Source organism: Coffea arabica, chromosome 5c, assembly GCF_036785885.1.
Source record: "Coffea arabica cultivar ET-39 chromosome 5c, Coffea Arabica ET-39 HiFi, whole genome shotgun sequence".
In the NCBI taxonomy this organism is placed as follows: Eukaryota; Viridiplantae; Streptophyta; class Magnoliopsida; order Gentianales; family Rubiaceae; genus Coffea; species Coffea arabica.
The window spans coordinates 7,551,366-7,559,436 of record NC_092319.1 but is presented as its reverse complement, the minus strand read 5'-3'; positions in this window follow the sequence as shown (position 1 = coordinate 7,559,436).

Below are 8,071 nucleotides of genomic sequence, written 5' to 3'. Positions count from 1 at the left end.
AACCAGAATTACCAAAACAGGTTTGCAAAACACACAAAACTGTAATCGGTATAACTCAGTCTATACAAGTCCAAATGCTGAAATTCCAAAGGCATATTATAGCTAAGACATCCAGCTACATTTCATCAGAAGACACCAACATCCAAATCCAAAGTGATTCCAGCCAAAATAGCCAAATACCAACGCAGTTTTCGCATTCTGACCAAAGCAGAACAGCTACAGTAATTCTGACATAACTCACTCTACACTAATCCAAATGACCTGAAATTTTACAGGCACCTCAAACACATCAATACCTACAACTTTTATGTTTTGAGCAAAGTCCAATTTGGCCTCTAACCCTATGATCTAAAACCGGACAGAATTAGGGGATTATGAACCCTAACTTTCCATTTTTCCATCCAAATCCAAAATTGATTGCATTTATCAACAATTCACACCTACTAGAGTCGTTTTAAACCATTACCATTCATCATACAAGGCCACAACATTCCATTCATATTAAACCAGAAAATTCATCATAAAATGGAAAACTTCACCAAAACTTTTCAAATCAAGAAATAAATCACATATTCCATCACTCAAGCTACTTCTAAGCATAACATAAACATCATTAGGTGTAGTAGAGTGTTCAAGCATCACTTACCAAGAAATCAAGAAAGAGAGAGATGTTGGACACCTTAGCTCTTCAAACAAACTTCACCAAACTACTTACTAGCACTAGAAAAAAGGTTTTTATGGAGTAGAATCTAATCTAGGTGATTAGTTGTGGAAGATTGAGTGAAATGGAAGCTAGAAAGTTGAAGAATTTCTTTCTTCTTTGCAAGGAAGAGAGCCGGCCACAAGGAGAGGAAAAATGGTGAATTTTGGTGAATTTTTAGAATATTTACTTAATTGGGTCAAAAGTCAAAAAAAATGTCAAAAGGTGAATAGTAAATCTTAAAGTAAAACCAATGAGATAGTGACACTTGTCACCACCATAAATGCATTCCTATCCTTTCTTTTCTCTCTCACTTCAATCAAATCTCACTCTCTACTTATCTCTTAACACCCGATAAATTTTACACAGTATCCGGAATTTAACCTAATTGGCCGAATTTTTCCGAACTTTTCGCACTAGTGGGTCCCACGTCCAATATACGTTTTTATTTCTCAAAAACTAACTAATACTAGAAAAATCATCTAAAAACTCTATTTACTCAATAAAAATTATCTGGGGAATTTTCTAATAAAGAAAATGTGGAAAAGACGGGCGATAAATAAAATTCTACTTAAGCTTTCTAATATTGCAACACTAGAGGTTTGCTAATCCTTCAAACTTACTAAACCTTTGTAATTAAAACAAATCCTATATTTACCTATGGCAAGGCACACACTAGAATACCGAATATAAACTATAGCTTGAACCTTATAATAATAATACGTAAACTAGGATTTCCAAACTTAACCGAATTAGGGTTTCCTTCCTAGCCATAAAACCCTATTTTTTTCCATACCGAATATCAACTAACCCTAATATCGACTTACGATCGGACTGGGGCCTCACAAAATACCTAGAGGAATGCGGTATCATCTCACAGTATACTATGTCAGGTTCACCCACCATGAATGGTTTAGTTGAAAGACGAAATATAATGCTTAAAGACATGGTAAGAAGTATAATATGTCATTCTACTTTACCAGAGTCACTTTGGAGAGAAACACTTAAGACTGTAGCATATATCCTTAATAGAACTCCAACTAAAATAATTATCAAAATTCCTTATGAATTTTGGACAGGAAAAAAATTCAGTTTAAAGCATCTGCATGTTTGGGGGTGTCCAATTGAGATAAGGCCTTACAGGCCAAATAAAAAGAAACTAGACTCAAAAACAGTTAGTTGTTATTTTATTGGATATTCTAAAAGATCCAAAAGTTACAAGTTTTATGATCCCACAACTAAATCGATTTTTGAGATAAAAAATATCCGATTCTTTGAGGATGTCGAATTTGGGGGAGAAATACAGTAAAAGACATTGTCTTTAAAGAGAAATATATTAATATTCGCACAGGTGTCATTGATTTTACTCAGGATCCTATTTTTAAACTTGTTCATAATATAACAAATTAAGACAATGTCGAAAAATAAACTGTTATAAAAGAACAAACTCTTCTTCTCTAAGAACCAGTACCATTAAGAAGATCCACTAGAGAAAGGAGAAGTGCAGTGCCAGATGATTACATTATTTTTCTCTAAGAACATGAGAATGAATCTGGATTGATGGAAAATGATTCAATCAATTTCCATGAAATCATGGAAAGTTCAAATTTTCAAGGAATCGATGCCATGAATGAGAAAATTAAATCCATGAAGGATAATGATATTTAGGATCTTGTCCCATTGCCAGAAGGTGCGAAATCCATTAGTTATAAATGGATATTTAAAATCAAAACGGATTCGAAAGACAATGTGTAAAGATATAAAACTCGTTTTGTTGCCAAAGGATTTACACAAAAAGAAGGTATTGACTATAAAGAAACCTTCTCTCCGATTTCTTCAAATGACTCTTTTAGAACTATCATGGCATTAGTGGCGCATTTCGATCTTGAGTTACATCAGATGGATGTAAAGACAGCGTTTCTCAATGGTAACATTGATTAGACAATTTATATGGTGCAACCAGAAAATTTTGTAGCAAAAAGATCCAAAGAATATGGTTTACAAACTTAAAAAATTCATCTATGGGTTCAAACAAGCGTCTCGACAATGGTATTTCAAATTTCATCAAGCGATCATCTTATTTGATTTTGAGATAATTTAATAGATGATTGCATATACCATAAGTTCTGTGGGAGCAGGTATATTTTCTGATGTTGTGCGTTGATGACATTTTGCTTGCTAGCAACGATATTAGTCTATTGCATGAAATCAAGAAATTTCTAATTAAAAATTTTGAAATGAAAAATCTTGGTGATGCATCTTTTGTGTTAGGCATATAAATACATCGGGATCAATCTCAGAATATTTTAAAACTATTACAAAAGGGCTATATCGAAAAGATTCTCAAAAGATATGGCATGCAAAATTGTAAATCAGGTGATACCCCCGTAGTTAAAGGAAACAAATTTAGTCTTGAGCAGTGTCCTAAGAATGCTTTTGAAAAAAAAGAGAGTAAAAGATTCCTTATGTGTCAGCAGTAGGGAATCTAATGTATGTTCAAATATATAGGCGTCCAAATATTGTGTACATTACTGGAATGTTGGGGAGATATTTAAGCAATCCTGCATTAGATTATTGAAAAATAATTAAACGGGTCTTATGATATTTACAGAAAATAAAAGATTACATGCATACGTATTGGAAGTTAGATGAGTTAGAAATCATTGGGTATACTGATTCCGATTACATTGGATACCGAGATACTATGAAATTAACGTCAGGTTATATCTACTTGTTGGCTGGAGGTGTCATATCCTGGAAGAGTACTAAACAGTTCCTCATAACATCTTCTACTAGGACTACAGAGTTTATAACTTGTTATGAGGCATCCACTCAAGTAATTTGATTGCGAAATTTCATTACAGGATTACGTGTAGTGGATAGTATTGAAAACCACTCAAATTATTTTGTGACAATAAATCAGCAGTCTTATATTCCAATAATAACAGAAATTCGACGAAATCTAAACATATAGATATCAAGTTTCTAACTGTTAAAGAAAGAGTACAGAGTGGACAGTTATCGATAAAGTATATTGAGACAAACTCTATGGTTGCGGATCCGCTTCTTAAGGGATTGCCACCCAAAATATTTCATGAGCATACTGCTCATATGGGTGTCATGTTGTTAAATGATGTACAATTTTAGTGGGAGTTTGATATTTTAAATGCTCTTATGATACTTTTCCGGTTATTAATGATTTAAGGATATTTTATGCATAAATAAAGTTTGAACTTATTTTACACTCTGATTTTTGGTATGGTTTGATCTCATAAAATTTAAGGTGGACCAGTTGGAAATAGGTATGTTATGATTACATTACATGAAATTTTCATGCTACACATCCACATCATGATTCATGTCATTTAATTATATCAATATATGTGACCATTAATGGGTCGAATTACGAAATTGTAACAAAGGCCGCTTTGATCTTATGTTGGTATGATTGATGGACCGAATTGGTTACAGATATATTGTGGCAATGACAGTAAAGTTGAGTTCATACGGTTAATTACAAAATATAATTATAAGATTACATATATAGTCCAAGTGGGAGATTGTTGGATTCTTAATCCAACGTTGGATTTATATGTGAATAATTATGTAATGCAAACTGTCAAATAAGGTTAAGTCTAATTAAAGTTATCAAATATGGTTTGGATTTAATGTATCTAATAGGATATGTGCTTTTAATGTGTAGAGATTTAAGAGTTCCTATTTCTATGATAGGTTGAAATAGGGTTCCAAAGGGTAACAAGAATGTTACCTATAAATAAGGTTATGGTCCCCAGATCACACGTATTATTCTATTTGTCGTATTTTCTAGTACCAAAAAATAGCTCTTCCCTGATATCCTATCCGCAGGAAAGATACCAGAGAGAAACTAAATGGCTTTCTAGAATTGGCAAATACGTGTTGACCTGGAAGGCCACCCCAAAAACTCTAGGGATTCGAGCACCAGTTTGTCAACATGAATTCAAGTACGTTTCTGCAAATTTTCTATTAATTTATTTTTAATAATCGCCATAAAGATCTTGGATTTCATAGATGATGATTTTCACCAAAATGTTAAATATAAATAACCGTCCTAACATATACACCTTTCGTTGGTCTCTCTCTCTCTCTCTCTTCCAACTCGTAATCTGAATTTTTATTAGTTTTCAGTTAGGTTTTTAAGATCAACATGATCCTCATGTATATTATTTTGATCCAGATCCAATTAAACTGTTTAGCGGGTTTGATTTTGTGGTACCATGTATAGGACAAAAACTTGTCCATTGTGTGAATTCATCTTGACTAATGGCATCCATGCATTTCTGGTTTATAAGTGAAATTCATTTCACATTTTTTTACATATGCATTTCTTATACAAATTTGTTTTGTTTTAAAAGCGATGTTGCGGGTGAGACATTGGACAAGCACAGCACATCTTCAGGAATTGAAAAGATTGAGATGCCTTGTTTTGTATCAAGTTGATGTCCGCAGCATGAACGAGCATCCATACCTGAAGTACATGAAATTTGATGTCATACTATTTAACTTTCCGCGCGCAGGGCATTATCGATGGTTACATGAAACAGACTCCATCCTTATTCGGTCAATGAAGATTTCTATTGATAAAGCACACAGATGCCTTCTGCAGTTGTCTATTGACTTGCTTGAAAATTTGTGAAATTTTGTAGTTATTGTATTGAAGTACTAGTGTTGTTGTAAACCAAACCCTATATTGCTATTCGAGATTATTGGCCTAAGTATCCCATCGAGATATTCAAGATAGCTCAGAAAATAGCCCTCCGGCTTAAGAAAATAATAATGTTTTATTGTTTCTCAGATGGACAATATATCGTTAATGTCATATTAGTTGTCTAATTTCTGAATTTATGTACCAATATTCAAGTGTTGTGAATTAAGAAACAAAGGAAACAGAAAAAAACCCTAAGGACTGAAATAGTTCATTGTGGCAAGTTACTATACAGAGTCAATATATTATCTTCTCCAATGAACAAAGTGATTAAGGATAACAAAAATTCCTTAGTCGCCAATTTAAAATTGTGAAATGGCTATAAAAGGACTCTAGTTCATTGTACTTAACCAACCATTTTTTGCCCTTTTAGTTTGATCTGCATGTAATTTGTTTACTTAATTAGTAATCTTTGCTATTTTCTTTTCTCCACTTTCTTTTTGGCTCCTTTCAGATGGGTTGACAATATTACATGATGCACCAAGATCTGATAGCAGCTTACTTCAAAACAGTAAAAGAAATGCTGCTAGAAGAAGGTGAAATTCATGTAACCGTTAGGGATGATTATCCCTACAATAGATGGGAAGTTGAGAAGGTAGCCGAATATGCAGGTTTACAACTGAAAGACAAAGTTGAATTAAGAAAAGAGAACTATCCGGCGTACCATAACAAGAGAGGAGGTAACATAAATTCTAACAAAATATTTCCACTGAAAGCATGTTACACTTACAAATTCACTTTGAAAGTGAGTATTTTGGAGAATAGTGATGGCAGCGAGGTGAATGGCATTGCCAGCAGCGAAGTCACTAGTATTATAACCACAGTGGAGGATCTACAAATTTGAGGGTTATTGCTAATAAAAGGATGGTTAATTTCTAGAAATCCTATGTGGCTATTGGCCATATCATAGACTCTGCATCTTTACACTAAAGTTATGGTGGAACATGTAAATTGGTATTGGAAAACTTAATTAATTATCCGAAAAGAAAAGAAGAAGATATTCATGTATTGCATGCAATGTTTTAAAACTCAGACTGATGATTGATCTGATTGAGTGATCGGTTCGATTTTATTGGTTCAACCAATTCAGCTGACTGGATCACTAGTTTTTATTTTTTTTATTGTTTTAATATTCATATATATATATATATATATTACCATTCATATATATATATATATATATATATATATATACATGCGCCCATCATAGCTGTGTTGGGCCAGCCCAAATTACCTTAGAGTAATTTTACCATGCACTTAGTTGACTTGGCAATTGAGTTTGGTCCAATTTAAAAAAGTTGAGCCCACTCCATAGAGTGTTTTGACTGTTCATATCTTATTAACAAGTTAACCCATCATTTACCACTAGAAAATGCGAGGAATTTGAAAAATAAGAATGAGTTAGCAAAAAATCCAAACAAAATTCAAACACATTAGAAATTTGAACAGTAAAAAAATTTAAAAACACCAAAAGATTTGAAATTTTCCAAGGATTTTTAGAGAAATTCAAAAATTATGGATACATCAAATAGAGAAAAAAATGTCACTAGAATTCCTAAAACAACACATAAAATGTAAAAAAACTAGAAAAAATTTCTGCCCAAATTTGTCAAACTAAAACAATCAAACGTGATTACCCAATTATCACTTTCTCAGCTAAACAGAACAATCAAAGAGACTAAATGTAACTCCAAAAAAAGAAATTTTTTTGAATCATTGTTAAAATGGTGCAACCATTCCCAAGAATACAAAAAGACAAAAGAAAAAAAAAAAAACTTTGAACCACAAAAGAAAGGAAGAAACTGACAAATAAATAGAAAAAAAAACTTGCACAGACCTTTACACATGAAAGGCAAACTCTTGGATCCATTTGACTTCTTATGTAGGCAAGTTATGGAGTTTCAGCTTTGGTTTGAAAAAGATAATAGACTAGAAAGAAGAGAAATGAGTGGAGATTAGAGAGTTTTTGACAAACTCACAAAAGAAGATAGTTTGGAATTTTGAAGAAGAGGAACAAGGGTGACAACTAAGGCTGCAAACGAACCGAACCACTTGCGAGCGGATTGAGTTGAGCTCGAGCTGGCTCGAGTCGAGTTCGAATTCAAAATATTAAACTCGTTAGCTCGCAAGTTGAGTGTATATACATATATATATATATATTTATTTATTTATTTTAATAGTAAAATTATATATATATCATTAATATTTTATTATTTATTAAGAAAAAATATTATTTTATTTATTTTTTTAAAAATAAAATAATTATTTTTATTTTTTCGAGCTCGAGCGCAAGCTCGACTCGTGCTTTAAATTGTCAACTCATCGAACTCGAACTCGAGTTCGAGTTCAATAAAAATAAGTCAAGACTCGATTCAATTAGGTTAAAACTTGACTCGACTCGTTTGCAGCCCAAGTGACAACTGTCTTTTTTCCTCAAGTTTGCTAGTTTGTTGCTTTTAATATGAATGTCAATAAGTTCGGTGGGTCAAGTGAGGAAGAATACTCAAAATTGGATTCAATCGATTCATCCAGATTTTACCTGTTTTAATGGATTTACTAGTTCTCAATGATTTTTGGTCCATTCCAACTTTAACTTCCAACCAGATCAATTCACGGCTTAACCGATC